The 17,056-nt window shown below is 42.7% G+C and overlaps 1 protein-coding gene across 2 annotated transcripts in view; it reads left to right on the forward strand.

Annotated features, from left to right (window-relative positions):
- Nucleotides 1-17,056, forward strand: part of NYAP2 (neuronal tyrosine-phosphorylated phosphoinositide-3-kinase adaptor 2) — a 251,503-nt gene that overhangs the window by 72,878 nt on the left and 161,569 nt on the right. Inside the window, exon 1 of one of the 2 annotated variants that reach the window (XM_053309358.1) lies at nt 12,413-12,527. The exons of the other annotated variant lie outside the window; for it this stretch is intronic. The gene's annotated coding sequence lies outside the window, so the exon portion shown is untranslated. Of the gene's footprint in view, nt 1-12,412; nt 12,528-17,056 lie in introns of those variants that run through there. 2 annotated transcript variants of the gene reach the window in all.

Consider the following 17,056-nt stretch of genomic DNA (forward strand, 5'->3'; position numbering starts at 1 on the left):
ATATAACTAGGGGTAAACAAAGCTAATTTAGAGTGACAGCAATGCTTCATGAAGTGGTCAGATGGGTGATCTTATCCAATTAGGAATGTAAGCTTAGAAAGAGCAATGAAAGCATATTTGGAGGAAAGCTTCCCCAATGGGTAAGCAGTTTTATCCCTTTGTCTTCGGTGATTTGCAACTTTTTGATTGTGAGCCCTTGGGGGACAGGGATCCAAAGTTATTTGTTATTTCTCTGTGTAAACCGCCCTGAGCCATTTTTGGAAGGGTGGTATAGAAACTGAATGATGAATGAATGAATGAATGAATGAACAAACTACCACTTTCTCCAATGTGTGCCATTTGATGTCGAACTGGTCCTCTCAAACCTTGGTTCAGTTCAATGACAGACCAAATTGGCCCCAGTTCGGTTTGCAATCGAGCCGCCAAACTGGCCTGGTTTGATGAGAAACCAGTTTGACATCAAACAGTTCATGCACACTGCTATATCATGCAGCCCTCAGGGACATATTGCTGGGAGTCACAGTTGGCTTCAGAGGGAAGGGAAGATTGATGGAAGTTGTTGCTTTCTTGTTCACACACAGTGTTACTTACACACACACTTTAATTGTCTGGATGTCTGCCACATACTCCTAGCTCTTATCTTAGATCTACATAGCCTTCACTGAAGGCAAGAAAGGGAGATTGCATATCTATTTTTTGCATCTCCTGAAGTTATGTTAAATAATGTTGTGGCCCTTTGTTCTATTCATACACTGTCTTGTGTCTTCATTCCAAAGTGTGGTGGCAACCTTAGGAGCTTGTAAGCTCCTAAAAGTTACATGGAAGGAATATTAAGCAGGCACTTATGATAAAATGTGTAATGGGAAGAAGTGCAAAATTTCATATATTAATTTGAATTAATAGGTCAGTTCTTAGTAATCAACACATTATTTGGTTACAAGCTTCCAATCATTTTGTATGTTGGCAGAATAATAATGCCATGTAAATCTATTAAACCTCAGTAGTTCTTGAAGTCAGACTTGCAGAGATAGAGAAACAGCACTGGAACCTGCTAAATTGTATCTCTTCTGTGGATTGAAGACTTCTCTTGGCACCAGAGCTATCTTTCTCTTTCAATGCTTGATCTTGAAGCAAAATTAAACCAGAACAAAAGAAAAATTATTTAAGAACATCTAAGCTATCGGGACCCAGTACTTAAGCGACCCAACGTTTACCTTCAGTACATTTAATGTGCACTGTTAATGACTGCAGTTCAACAGATGACTCCATTATGCAATATGCTCTTGTATTGGCCTCTAGGGACATTTTGTAAGCATGCAGCGATAAGTGTCATTTAATCTTGACCAAGCCTTGTGTGCCATATGTCAGATATAAATAATATGTAATTGAATAAATATGCAATTGAATAAAATCGAATATTGTTCTTGGTTAAGGAAGCAAAATTATTATTTTAAACAGTTTTATTGTTCCTGTATTAATGTGACATGTATATAACATCTAGCATAAAACAGGATGGAGTTATAATTGCCCAAGATGATTTTGCCAGAGCCTCTAAGAAAATATCAGCTTTTATGTCCTTTGAGACATGGATTTGAAGTAATATTCTCCCCCTCTTCTTTCCCCCTGCTTTGCTGATGATTAATCAGCTGTGTAATTGAACGGGCAACACTTTCATTGATAAACCAATTACTGGATATCGTTTAGCAGCCTCTGCACACTGGATGGGAGATAATTTATAGGATAGGGATACAGAAGGCTAAAGATAAAGGTTGCAAGAAAAGAGCTAGTTCTGTTTCCTTCTAAATATCAAGGACAATTAATTGACAAAAATTATTGCCGATGATTATAAAATTGTTCTTGCATGCATTCACCTTTCTGTTTCTGCACCAGAAAAAAAAGTTTGATATAAACCCATAAATTCCCCCCCTGAATTCTAGTAGAATTAGTCAGACATTTGAATTCCCCATCTAGACCAGGGATTCTCAACGTTGCGTCCCCAGATATTATTGGACTTCAACTCCCATAATCTCCAGCCCTAGTGGCCTTTGGTTGGGGATTATGGGAACTGAAGTCCAATTACATCTGGGGACCCAAACATTGAGAATCCCTGATCCAGACCTCCAGGCCTAATGATGTCATCAATGATGCTGACATCATTGGTACATGCTGGACATTAGAGATCTTGCAAAGGGAGATCACTTCACCTCATTCACAGCTGTCCCTTATGTGGGAGGTAGGGACAGTGTGGAAAGCCCAATGTTTACTGAGTTGTACAGAGTGAGCTGCAACCTACCCAGAAGCCCCCAATCACTGAGGAAGGGAGCATCTGGAAGAAGACAAACCATGTAATAGATTCAAGTAAATAAAACAAGAAACACATTCTATTACACTATCTATTACATATTATAAAACACATTATTATTACAGTAGAATTAACCTCGTGGACATCCACCTGTGCTACTGAAACACGATGTTTTCCACATTTTAGCAGCAGCCCTAGCAATCACTGTGTTTCAGTGATGATACATTTCATGATTGTTTTTAAATGGTGTTTCTCTTCAGAGAAACATCCAATAATAGATTTAGGCAGCTCTGAAGAATTGGCTGTGTTTATTTAAAATCAGTACCATCAGCCAAAACAATAAAAATAAATAGTAGAGATAAGATGATGATGATGATTTATTCAATTTCATAGGAAACTGCCATACACTGAGTCAGACCATCGGTCTATCTAGCTCAGTATTATCTTCACAGACTGGCAGCGGCTTCTCCAAGGTTGCAGGCAGGAATGTCTCTCAGCCCTATCTTGGAGAAGCCAGGGAGGGAACTTGAAACCTTCTGCTCTTCCCAGAGAGGCTCCATCCCCTGAGGGGAATATCTTACAGTGCTTACACTTCTAGTCTCCCATTCATATGCAACCAGGGTGGACCCTGCTTAGCTAAGGGGACAAGTCATGCTTGCTACCACAAGACCAGCTCTCCTCTCCAATTTCCATTCCGGATTTCCATTCCGCTCTTCCAAAAATGGCTAAGGGCATTTTACACAGAGAAATAATAAATAAATAAGATAGATCCCTGTCCCCAAAGGGCTGACAATCTAAAAAGAAACATAAGATAGACGCCAGCAACAGTCACTGGAGGTACTGTGCTGGGGGTGGATAGGGCCAGTTACTCTCCCCCTGCTAAATAAAGAGAATCACTATGTTAAAAGTTGCCTCTTTGCCAAGTTAGCAGGGGTTGTCATAGATGTGACCATAAGATAACAGAGATGTGACCATAGAGACTATAAGTGAACATTCAGCATCTGTCCTTCCTAATTTTTGGCATGCTGTCAGCGCTGGGTCTTAGACAGTGGTACTAAGTTGGACCCAAGAGAGGAGAGCTGGTCCTGTGGTAACAAGCATGACTTGTCCCCTTAGCTAAGCAGGGTCCACCCTGGTTGCATATGAATGGGAGACTAGAAGTGTAAGCACTGTAAGATATTTCCCTCAGGGGATGGAGACACTCTGGGAAGAACAGAAGGTTTCAAGTTCACTCCCTGGCTTCTCCAAGATAGGACTGAGAGAGATTCCGGCCTGCAACCTTGAAGAAGCCACTGCCACTCTGTGAAGACAATACTGAGCTACATAGACCACTGGTTTGACTCAGTATATGGCAGCTTCCTGTGTTCCACATGCTCTGAGTATTTTCTTATCTCCAGCCTATGGGGTTGCAGACAGAATTCTTGAAATATCCCCTTGGTTCTCTTCTTACTTCAGCTCAGACTCCAGGCAAACTAGCCAATCCCAAATCAATAGATTGCCTTGCATTTATCCATCTTTTCTAAACCCCTCTGGGTTAACTATAATCAGTAATTTCCCACAGTAGTCTAGTAAACATAGTTACTGTATCTTTCATAAATGCGTGCATGATTCCAGCATCTCTCTCTCTTTCTCCCGTTCAGAGCCTCTGATTAACAATAGGCTGAGATGATTTGTTTATCCACACAAAATCTGAGCCTGATTTTAAAGCTGCCCAACCAGCCCTGAAATGCTGGTTTCAGCTAACCTAGAGCAGTTCTACACAACTTCAGTCCACCTGAAGAAGTTGCCCTACTGCTCCCATCATCCCTGACTGTGGCTGGGGATGATGGAAGCTGTAGTACAACAACAGCTGGAGGGCCAAAATTGGAGTCCTTCCTTAGAGCATAAACAGAGTGTGAGCACTTGAATTTCCCAATATAACTAAAAATGTAACAAAGACTGAGGCTGCTCACATGAGCAGCCCTACTTCGGCTTACTCAACCCTACCTGCTCATGTTAAGTGCCAGAAGTGTAGCCGATTTCAGCACTGCCTCACTGGGGCCCCCTGGAATTTTACCTGGGTAGAAAAGCATGAGCATGCCCTGCTATCCAGGTTTCCAGTTGTGTGTCTGCTCAGGCTGCATGCAGCCTAGAGTGCCTGCCTCATGGGGGAAATCTCCCAATGCATTGTGTTCATTGTGCGGTGCATTGTGGGATTTTTGGAGGCAGGAAGCATTTACCCAGCCTCGAGAATGCTGAGCGGCTTGGTACAGTGCTGGTCGTGTGAGTGCACAAGCCGTGCAGCCACAGGACCATGCCGGATTGTCGGGGGGGGGGGGGAAGGTAGGTGCTATCCTCCCTCCTGACCTCCCCAGTGCTCTCAGAGGTCATGTGCATGATCTCACTATCTGTGTGTGAACTGCTACATCCTGATTTTACAAAGCACAGGCTGAAGTGTATTCACACAAAGCAGTCTTGGAGACATAAATAATCTGAACTGCAAATAAGTGTACAACCTTTTAAATAATTTCCATCTATCTACTGGTCAATGAAACAGGCACTAGCCTTAAAGCCAAGCATGTTGAGGAAAGTCAGGTAAAACTTGCTCTTAGGCTACTAGATTGATGGATGGATGGTTGGATGGATGGATTGTGCCGTCAAGTCAATGCCGACTCTTAGTGACCACATAGATTCTCTCCAGGATGATCTGTCTTCAACTTGGCCTTTTAGGTCTTTCAGTGCTGCATTTATTGCTGTCATAATCAAGTCCATCCATCTTGCTGCTGGTCGTCCTCTTCTTCTCTTTCCTTCAACATTTCCCAGCATTATAGAATTCTCAAGGGAGCTAGGTCTTCACACAATATATCCATAGTATGATAGTTTGATCCTGGTCATTTGTGCCTTGAGTTAAGATTCTGGATTGCTATCTAGGATTGCTATCTAGGCTACTTGATAGCAACAAGAAATTCCCTGTGAGATGCATAGCCGTGCCATTCCAATTATCATATGAAAACCGAATGCAATTGCATTAGCGGTTCTTGACAACCTCTCTTTTCAAACTGCTAACTTGCTGGTTAATTCAATGATGTGTTTACATTATATTCACCTGTTTGAAAATCTCTCCCATGAAATATGGCATCCCTTATTAGTTACAGATCTAAGCTAGTAGCATTCAAAGTGATGAGCGCTTTGGCTTGCACAAGGAGCACAGATACTGAGGATCTTCAAAGCATCTGAGTCACATCCCCTCAGCTATTGTATAATTAAACAAAAAGATTTTGATGTAACTTATCCTTGATCTTTAAGTATGAAAACAAGGCAGAGTACTCAATTTATTGAAAAGGTTGGTGCTAACTTTTTAAAAATTCTAATGCTATCAACCAAATCAGCCTGGAAACTGCAGAAAGAGTGCTAATGGTGGCTTGCAACCAGGTTACCATTTGGATGTGGTCCAAATGATGTAAAAGTCCTGCTGCTGAGTGCAATAGAATTTAGAATATGATATATTTCATTGTCTTTAGATTTGTATGCTGCTTTTCATCTACAAAAGAAAACCCCAAGATGACCCACACCCAACAAACTACACTACAGCAAAAATACAATAACATCAATGAAAAGAATCAAACTTCAAGGAACAGTAGAGAAACAGAAACACAGCAAGAACCAAAAAACACTCTGTCGGGGGAACAAATTATCCATTATGAAAGACTCATCAAAACAAGACTTTTTCTCTCCTTCTTTCTAAAGAGGAAAGGGTCAGATGGGCCTCTCAGGGGAGAAAATTCCAAAGCCTGAGGCAAAGAGGTCCTGATGGCTCCAGAGAGGGGTAAATGCCCCCTCAGAGAAGTAGTTTGCCCCCTACCTGCCTCCCACTTCTCATTCAGAAATGGGATACAGCTCACTCACCTAGAAATGCAGATTGCCCTTTCTGTGCCCCTCAATATTTTTTCTTGTGCTGCCATTGTTGTGGGTGGGGCCATAGCTCAGTGACTTTGAATGCAGAAGGTCCCAGGGTCAATCCCTAGCATCTCCAGGTAAGGCTGGGAAAGACTCCTGCCTAAATCTTGGAGAGCCACTGCCAGTCAGTGTAGACAATACTGAGCTAGATGGACCAATGGTCTGACTTGGTATTAGGCAGCTTCCTATGTTCCTAGACTGCTTACACATACTGTAGGTATGAGAGGTGAGGTGACCTGCTCAGCTGGTGGTGTACCTCATGGCTCTGCTCACAGAACACTCTGGTAATTTTAACAACAGGTCACAGTGGGCCAATTCAAATGTCACATGGAACCATGCCCTAATCTTGATTCTGCATGACCATTTCAGACCTCAGGAGCACACACTCCTCTTCCTAGTTTGTGCATGCATGTCAGAAGAATTCTACTTCTGAATGCAAGTAGTAACAACCAAGATCAGTTATAATGTCTGAATCACACTAACTTGGCTTGCTCTACGCAAATTGCTGGCAATAAGCCAAATCAGGAACTCAGATATTTCAAGCACTTGGGTTAAAATAGACCAAGCTTGGTTAGTAGGTTTCTGCTCTGATTGAGGACTTCAAGAGCTCAGAAAAATGCTCTGGAAGAAGTGCTCGCTTGCTCAGTTCTGGAACAATGCACACATAATGGAGGCACACAGAGCAGCAGGATAGGTCCTGCTGTGCCCCCTTAGCGGCTTCTTATGTGCCTGCATCATTAGTCAAGATGTCAGCCAGAGTGTTGTGAGGACAAATAACAGGAAAAAGAGACTGTTCCTCATAAATAGGATCAGCTGGAGTGTATGTGGCCCTTTTCCTGAAATAGAAGCGGGAGTCCCCAGGAATCAGCCTCAAGGGACTATTGGAAATAATTCTGGACATGTTAATGGATAGATTCAACAATAGACTGACTGTGGGGTTTGGGGGTATGAGCACAGCAGACCATTTTGTGGCTTCTGAGAGAAGGAAGGAGCTTATATTCATACTGGCAGGTTGCCACATATAGTAGGAGTGGAGCATGGATGGATGAGATAGGAGACACCGATATGCATTGTCCACCACTGCAGATACCATAGATTTATACAGATAGACTCTGCTATTATGCAGATATCTATCTAACTTTGCTTCTGACTTTGAAGAAGCAAGATAGAAAAGGCATTCTTTTGAACTCTGGTGCTGAAGAAGACTTCTGAGGGTTCCACGGACAGCCAGGAAAACAAACAAATGGATCATAGAACAAATCAATCCAGAATTTTCACTTGAGGCACAAAAGACCAAGCTCAAGCTATTATACTTTTGGATACTTTGGACATACTTTGGATTGTCTCCAAAGACTGGTCAAAGCTGTCTATCAAATTTATATAAATGGATATATGTGCCAGTTCTTCTTGTCTGAATTCAGTCTTACATTTTTGTTCTAGATACTTGTGCTCTCTTTTTAGGTCAAAGGCAGGCATATCTTTATTTTAAGAAACTAATCCAGCTAAGTAATAATTTTAGATCTGTTTTCTACAAGGAAAATATTTGCCTCACAAACTTCTCAGCTTTAATTAAGCAACATTTTAAAACCTTAATTGCTCATATTTTCATGAGAAAATAGACTCTGGTGATATGAGAGGATAAAAACTCTAGTATTGAAGCCAACAGTGTATTCATTGGCTTTCATTAATCATAAGATAATACATCTTGTATATTATAATGGAATAAAATGTTATTCCTAGCACTCTAAGCAAATACATTAACCTGAAATAAGGAGCAGTGAGTGGGTCATGTTTTAAAATGGGGATTCTCTTTGTTTAGCATAGGGAGAGCAGCTGGCCTTATCCATCCCCAGCACAGCATCCCTCCAATGGCTGTTGCTGGTGTTGGTTTTTTTTTTTTAAAGACTGTGAGCCCTTTGGGGACAGCAGAGGCGTATCTAGGGCAAATAGTGCCTAGGGCAAGCACTAAAATTGCCCTCCCCCGTCGAAACATCTGACACCCGTCTTTCAGATAACTTTACCATTATATCAGACTCCAGAGGCCTTGGAGATCTGCTGCCCATCAGAGCAGGTAGAACTGGGCTAGATGGAGAAATGATCAGACTCCACAGGAGCCAACTCGTTACAAAATAGCTTGCAGTTCTTCCCCAACCTGCAGCTGGCCCTTCCACCAATGTGCCTAACGGTTGGAGTTCTGTCTTCCAGATGTCTGGCACTCTTAAAAAAAACTCAAGCAAGGGGGTAAGAACTAGGGGGGAAGACCAGTACAAGATTGTTTATTTTAAAACTGCAGCGGCCAACGACCATAGTCCATCATCACAAAACCATCAAAGACTCCTGTGACTGACATCCTAAAGACTAAAAAACCCATTGCCTCCTAAGCTCCCACAGGCTAGAAAGCCCCCTAAAAGACAGACAGATTTGACAAATTGCACTCCGCCAGACCCCAAAAACATCTGCCACCAATCTGTTTCTCTCAGGGCACCAATCCAGCCCAAGCTGAAGTGCTTTTGGAAAGTCCCATTCATTTCCAGAACAGGAGAGAGAGGCAATCATAACATTTACTCTACTTCCCTACTAAAATCAGTAAGGACTCATAGATGCTTTTTTTGCTGTGGGATCCTTTGGGCAAGCAAGCTCTCATTTCTACCACAGTCAAACTGCAAGTATACATACTTACTCGAGAGTAAGCCTCCCTGATCTTAAGAGCCTTGCTGCTTGCTTCTTGGCAAAGCTCTTTGTTCTCGAATGAATCTCAGACGTGAAAGCCCTTGACAACAAGTTTTCCCCTTCCCAACACACATGGGGCTGCACAAGGATCTTTTGCAAAAGACAATTAAGCAAAAAATAAAAATAAAAAATGGGGTGGGGTGTGTGCTTTTTGTATCATGCAAAAAAAAAGTAAGTTTTTGCATTACCAATTTAAAAAAGAAAACACTGCACTCCTCCTCTTCCCATCTCCAGGGTCTTTGGAAAGAAACACCGCTGTTTGTTTACAAACAAGGAGGAAAGCCCCCGCCCCCCAGGCGAGAAACTGCAATAAAATGTGCGAAATACTCCAGTTGGTGGGTGAAGGGAAACGGGTGCAAACAGCCTGCGCTATGGCTGTGTGATTTTGTTGTTTGCTTTATTTTTTTAAATTGATTTTTGCCCTGTCAAGGAATTGGCTGCACGCTCAGAGAGGCTTCTCACCCGGTAGCTTTTGAAATCCGCAATCTGAAGTGCACTGCACAATAAGGAGCCTCATTGAAGCCCATGAGGTTTACTTCTGAGTAAACATTTCTAAGCAGTAAAGTAGGCTCTCAGGGTCGCCAAGAAGGCTTCCTCCATAGGGAGCAAGGACAAATAGTTGCTCACAAGTAAGTCCACTGACATGCAGGATAGTGATCCTCCGTGCAACCTAATCTGGCACATAATAATTTCTACTCACAAGTAACTGAGTGAAATGGGACTGGTTTCCAAGGAAACGCGCCCATAGACGGCAATCTGCAGCACTGCACACATCCGAGTTCCCCACCAACCCTCCGAGGACTCTTTTTTATTTTATCCACATACATTTGGGGGGAAGGGGAGGAAGACTGGAAGATCCACATGCAAGGGTAGGGGCGCGCGCACTCACTCAGCTCTCTCTCACACATGCCACACGCACACACCCACACACCAATGGAGAGATTTTGAAAATTACTTAACTTTGGAGTCAGTGTGTATGTGTTGTATGAAGAATGAATGCAGCAGCAGGGCAGGCAGTGGTAAAATAGCAGCAGCAGCACTGCACAAATGCAACGTATGCCCCCAGCAGCTGCTTAGTGTCTCTCCCTGTCCCCTCAACCGCCACATGCTGCTGAGAACCGACGTGGCAGCGGGTGACCTAATCAGATTGCCGAATCGCCCCGCCCCCACACCCAGGCTACTAGCCCCCCCCCCGAGCGAGCACTTGCCATTTATTTTAGGCGGCGTTTGGTGATGTCACGTGTAAGGGGGCATGGCCTCAAGCTCCAAAGAGCCCAAGCGAGCTCTTCAGCATCATTTCAGACAGAGCTTGCTACCTGAAAGCGTCTATTCTTCCTTTCTCTCCCTCTCTGGAGGGAGAGAAAGGGAAATAGATGCTTTCAGGCAGCAAATGCTGCTTGAATTAAACGACAAGTGCTCGCTTGTGGGGAGGGCTCCTAGTAGCCCGGTCAGGGGGTGGGGCGCCATGCACACGCTCTCCAGACAGCAGCCAATGGGAGAGCGCTCACCCTCCCGCCGGCGCCCAGACTCAGAGCGAGGCGCTGTGTTGCCCCTGTGCAAGTGGCGGGAGGTGGGGGTGGGCCAGGCACAGCGGTGGCAGCCACAGCAGTGGTGAGCGCGGGCACCCGTGGGGATTGAATGGGGGGATTATATATATATATATATATAGAGAGAGAGAGAGAGAGAGAGAGAGAGAGAGAGAGAGAGAGAGAGAGAGTGGTGGTGGTTGGGGGCATGGCAGGCACTTTGCACACACCCCTGCAATGGCACCTAGGGCACGTGCCCTGCTTGCCCAACCCTCATTACGCCCCCGCGGGACAGGAAGTTATTTTATATATTTATTTGTTTGTTTATATCTGTTTATATCTGTGTTAAATGCTTTGGGAATTTCCGTTGAAAAGCATTATATAAATATCCATCATATTCGTATTCATAGTATTTGTATTCATATTTGTATTCGTATTCATGTTTTCAGCCTACCTGGATGTATGTCGCCCTCTAATAACTTTGTATTTCAAGTCTGATACAAACCAAATTCTCAACACATAGCAGTAAGTCCTAGAAGACCCTTATGGGTTAGTTTGCTTGTTTTCCCGTCTACAATGTTGTTTTAAGATGGTACCCCCTCAGAGTATAGACAACATCTCCTTGTAACAGACCAATTTCACAGACTTGCAAGGGGGTCCTAGGTAAGAATCATTGGCCACCTTCAGATGTAATGTGGAACAGCCCCGGCAGCCAATAGCAGCTAGAGTGAGGGAGGAGCTTCTCCCCTCAACTCCAGTTGCAAAGCAACCAGACTGAGGTCCAGGCAGCGGACCTCACTACAAACCAAAGGTACAAATCACAGTCTGGGAAAGGAAGGAACAGACGAGGGCAACCAAGATTATCAGGGGCCTGGACACCTTCTTTATGAATCTGGGCTTTGTAGTTTGGAAAGAGGTGATTATGGGGAGATATGACAGATGTGTATAAAATTATGCATGCTGTAGAGAGAGTGGTCAGAGAGAAATTTTCCTCACACACATACAACACTTGATCCAGGGGTCATCTCATGAATCTGAAGGCCAGTAAATTTAGCACCAACAAAAGGAAGTACTTTTACACACAGCATGTAATTAATCTATGGGATTCTCTGCCATGGGATGTGGTGATGGCCACTTATAAATGACTTTAAAAGGGATTTAGACAAATTTAAACAGGGCTTAGAGGGAGGACAGATCTATTAATGGCTACTAGTCTGCTGGCTATAGGCCACCTCTAGCCTCAGAGGCAAGATACCTCTAAATACCAGTTGCAGAGGAGCAACAACAAGAGGGAGAGGCATGCCCTCACCTCTTGCCTTTCAGGGGAATCTGGTGGGTTACTGTATGAAACAGGATGCTGGACTGGATGGGCCTTGGGCCTGATGCAGCAGCACTGTTCTTATACGTTCTTAAACTGTAGGCCCATTTTTAAAAAAAACTAAACTGCTGTTACCTGCATTCGTTTTTTTCAAAACTGGAGGTCACTTCACCTCCGTTTTCATGTCACATGCGAATGCGGCCACTATGTTAAAAGAAGCAGAAAGTAAGCTCAATTAGTTCTACTTAGAACTACTTTTTAAATTGCCTCATGTTTGAGGATATGTACATAGTTTACTGTCTTTTATGAAAGTTTTCTGTCATGTTAAATGATTCTTGCGAATCTGGTCCCAGGCAAAGTTGCAGTCCATAGATAAGACATTTAACTCTAGCAATATACAGTATAGCAATTTTTTAAATTGTATGTAACAGGAGAGGTTTTATTCATGAAAATTTATTTATAAGAATATTGTTATTCCTTCTTTCTGCTGCCAAAGAAGCAGTCAAGGTAACAAATCAGTTTGTCATTGCTGCATCTCCATCTTTTGAGTCCTTTCCAACCTAAGCCCCGTTGCTCACCCTCTTCCCCATCTGTTGAAGCAAGCAGAAGTTCAGTTTTGAACCAGGCAAAATAAGGAGGGTGAATGGTGAAACCCAGAATGCAAGAGGGAGGATGTGCAGCAGTGGCCATTCCTGCTTGGTGGTGTGGTTTGTAGGTATGATTACTGTACTGCACAATACTGATTGTAGTAACCAGTTGAAAAAGTAGCACAGTTCATTTCCATTCTTTTTCATTCCGTTGTTTAGCAAAATCGGGAAGAGAAACAACATCACTGACCCACTGGTTTCTTCTTTGTAGCATAATTTATTTGTGTTACGGCAGAGATTTTTTTAAATTGTGAAATTCTAACTTAGTACAAAAGTGTCAATGCTAATTACCTGGAAAGAAATAACAAAACACTTGACCCTAATTAGGCACATTTTGCTCTACAAGTTTGCTTGGCTTGGCTTGACTTCTCTCTTATATGCAAATGAGGAATCACTTCATCAGTGGAATCACACCAATGTAAAACAGGTTCAAATGAGATGCAAGTCGTACAGTGTAACTCTGTCTGCAAAATTACCAATCTTTCTATTACTTTGACTTTCCTTTTTGTTTTTATCATAGTGGTTGCCCTCCAGGCATCACAGAACAAGCCATGCCCTTCCTTGTGGAAAACAGGCAGTATCTCCATTAAGTAACTTTAAAATATTATAGTTGATATTATCCAGCAGAACAAGATGTGTGTGTGTGTGTGTGTGTGAGAGAGAGAGAGAGAGAGAGAGAGATCCATGATCCAAAAGGAATCAGCTGGAAAGACTGGAAAGTGTGTGTGTGTGTGTGTGCTCACTCAACTTTGGCAGTTGTGTCCATTTCTGCCTAAGTCAGTTCTGACCATGGTTATCCCTCAATGGGATTCTGTAATGCACGTTATGCGGGGCTATCCCCATAGATCCTTCATAAATTTCAGCTGGTCCAGAATGCATCAATGAGAGCCTTGAGTAGGACTTTAAAAATATTCCACTCTGAATCTCTGAAGCTGAATCATCCACACATTCCAACATGCCCAGTATGGTGTGGAGGCTACCATTCTGACCATTTGTCTCAGCACACTGCTGTGCTTCTCCCAGCACCAGTGGAACCTCTTAAAGAGAAATGGTGTCCTGGTGAGCCCCATCTATGACATGTGTGGAACACTGGGAAGTGGAGTCCTTTCCAGCACTTTCCCCATAGAGTTCTATGGGAAGGATTCTACATCCAAGCTCTCCACATGCTCTGTATGTTTTACAACAACTTTGCTAGTTAAATCTTGTAAAAATAGTAGATATACTGGTGAGGCAATATGTATAATGGATCTACACCGAATTCTTCTCTCCAGACCTTTTTATTGCTGAGATTAAATAAAATCAAAAAAATAAAAATAAAGAACAGACGTTTCGACGTACAGACGTCCACTTCAGTGTTCCATGTCTCACTGTTTAAAATAGTTGTGAAATGCCAGATTAGTCAATTATATGGGGGTGGGGGGGGGAGAACAAGGTAGCACCTTTTAGACTCACCGATGTTTTAATGCATAAGCTTTTGTGGGTCAAATGTAGAGTGAAAGCAAAGATAGGTAGTTGCAGCAGGCAGAGTCAAACACTGTCATCTGCCACAAGGTCTGCAGCCATGCACAGTCTCATTCAACTGCACCCCATATAACAACTCCAACCAAGCACATGGTTTTTCATATGCTTCGTACTTCTTGGGCTGCCCATGAGCAGTTTCAGCTGCTCTGGCAATTTCCCCTTTTCTGTTCTCATAGGTATATATCCATAAATGTGCACAAGGAAAAAAAAATCTAAGGATGCTTTAATATTCATGTTTTTGAATACTAATTAAACTTTAAAATTACTCTACAATACTTGAAGGCATATGCCTTAATGCAGTGTGCAGGGAATTAGCTATGTGGGTCAAGCCGAGTTTCAATCTAAACGTAACAGTCCCTTTCTTGAGTCCTTTTCAGTAGTTCACACTGGGAACAAAGCATAGTTAGAAGACCTGTAAGGGTATATAGAACAGGAGAGCAAGAGAGGAGAGTATGCAAGTCAACATTCTTTTCTTAACTCAAGAGTGTTATAAACAGGAAGCAAAATTCAACAGAATTAATAAGACATATTTTGGGAGAGGTGCCAGCATCAATTTTACAGTTTGAGCAGCTGAAGATTTAGGCACCATTTTGTAATAAAAGATTCAGTGCAAACCACTCTACTACACTTTAAACATGAAGTGTTTCCTGGAAAGTTACAATAGTGTGTAAAATATTTATTAGTTACTTGAGAGACTGGAGGAAATTCTTTGCCGTAATTTTAACTATTGAATTCAGGATGGAAGTAGTCGAGATACAAAATTAAATGTTATTAAGGAAAGATGGGGTTTATGTCACCTCTGACGATCCCTTGCAAATATCTCGCCCTGGCAGTTTTTAATCCCCCCCCCCGAAGGACTCTGAAACCTGAAGTGAAGCCAGCAGGGGGTGGGGGTGGGGGTGGGGGTGGGGCTGGCCTCAGGAAGGGTTTTGCAGGCAGATTGGCCAGAGTCTAAATATCCACCCACAAGTTCCCCCATTCTGATTATCTTGTAGTTGGGACGACATGATAGCCAGTTTATCATCTCACTATATCAGGGGTGTACAGGAGTGACTTTAAGGGGTAACAGGCACCCCTCCAATATCACTTCCCACTCCCCCTTTTGCCTCCCCATCCACCAAACTAGAACTCTGCAGCAAAGTGTCAAACAATACAGTAGTATATTATGGGCCTATAGCTTGACTTAATTTTAAAGGCCGCTGCTATTTAAAGAAGCCTCATTCACTACTCCACCTCAGAACAAACAGCAGAAGTCAGTGCAGACAGGTAGGAAGGAGAGTCATTAATTACCTTATCTCTGTAAGTAATGTATAGCAAAATCCTTGCTCCCATAATAATGCTCTTTGTTTCCTCAGACTAGTTGTTCTAGAATCACTTCTGGGGGTGTAGCTACAGTTGGACAAGGGGAGACAAATGTCCCTGGGCCTCAAGGGGGGCTGGCTGGGCTCTCCCCCACCTTCTGCCTCTGACAAAATGAAGGTGGGAGGGCAGGTGCCCATCTTCACTCATTGGCTCATGAGTCACTGCTGCCTTGCTACACCCCTGAGTTATATGGTGGAAACAACTGCTGCTGAAATGGCTCTGGCAGTGTCAACTGCTGTCGTGGTTCTGGGGACAGTGAGAGGGAGACAGGCCACCCTCACTTTTCCCTTTCCCAGAATCTAGAACACACTTAGCTGGATGTCAGGTGACCAAGGAAAACATGTCCCAGGTCTTAGCATTCCAGGTGCCAGGGAGAGAAAGTGGAAAGAGCAGGGGTGTAGCTATAACTGTGTGGATGGGTTTGAAGAACCTGGGCCTCCCAGCTCCTGAGGGCCCCCAGTTCCACCCCTCCATATTTTCTTCATTATCTCCCTCACTCTGAGGGGTCACCAGGGAGAGGGGTGAACACAGGCCACCTGTTCCCTAGTTACACCCCTGGGAAAGGGGACACACACACAGAAGGACAAGGGACTAGTTTAGATGAACGCAGCCCTACACGGATTAATGTCGGGGCCATCTGAGAACACACCACTCCAACATCACTCAAGGACGTTCTGATGCATTCTTGGCATGTCCCTTACTTGGAAGTAAGGGGGAAAGTGCAGCTAAAATTGCACCCTCTGCTACTGCTGGGGCTGTGGGGAAAGACTGCAGCACACTTAGACCTCAGCCTGTTTGCATCGCCACAGGGTTGCTTCTGATTCCAGTACTGTATCCCAGTATCCCAGAGACTTTTCAGCAGTGAGGGTCAGTTTGCAAAAGAGTTTGGGTTTGATATCTTCTTTATAGTTGAAAAATGATTATTTAAATTTGGGATTCAGTATTTTATATCTTTTAGAAGATTTATTCAGATGGGCTCTGTTTATGAGTTAGGAATTTCTTGAGGATTATGTAGACATTGACTATTGTTTAAGGAGTCTGTGAATTACTCATAGGGGGCCAATACCTTTGGAGATTTGGTCACTCTGAAGTAGTGCTCTAGCTCGTGGTATGAAATTGATCAGTTGTGTGTTCAAATTATGATCTTAAATAATTCTATAACTCTTTTGGAATATTGATTTATGGCATGTCTCGTAGGTAAGATATGAATTATATGACTCCATTAGAAGTCATCTATTCATAGAAGAAAAGATTTGAAAGTCAGTGTGTAAAAGAGATTGGCAAAATGTGAATTATATGACTGTACTAGAAGGAAAAAGATTTGGAAGTTCTCTTTGAAGAGGATTTATTCCATGTTTTCAAAGATCTTTAACATGGTTTTTATTCACTTTGAAGATACTACCTGCTTTTACAAGAAACAGTTTGGGATCTAGACCTGGGCACTTGATAAAGTTTCTCGAAACCGTTATTCGCCAGGTTGCTGTTGTGTATTATATCTGTTGTGTATGTGTTTGTTACAGTGGTGTGTGTTATAATGATGTACATATTGTGAATTATATTAAACTGGTTTTACAAGGTTAGACATTATTTATTGCATCTTACATCTTGAACTATATTATATATGATTATTCATTATTAATATTTTTATATGCTTCAGTGATCTAAGTACAGTTTTTTATATTATACTTTATTTCTCATGTGTGTTTTTGTGGTT

The sequence above is a fragment of the Hemicordylus capensis genome, chromosome 3 (genome assembly GCF_027244095.1).
Source record: "Hemicordylus capensis ecotype Gifberg chromosome 3, rHemCap1.1.pri, whole genome shotgun sequence".
NCBI lineage: Eukaryota > Metazoa > Chordata > Lepidosauria > Squamata > Cordylidae > Hemicordylus > Hemicordylus capensis.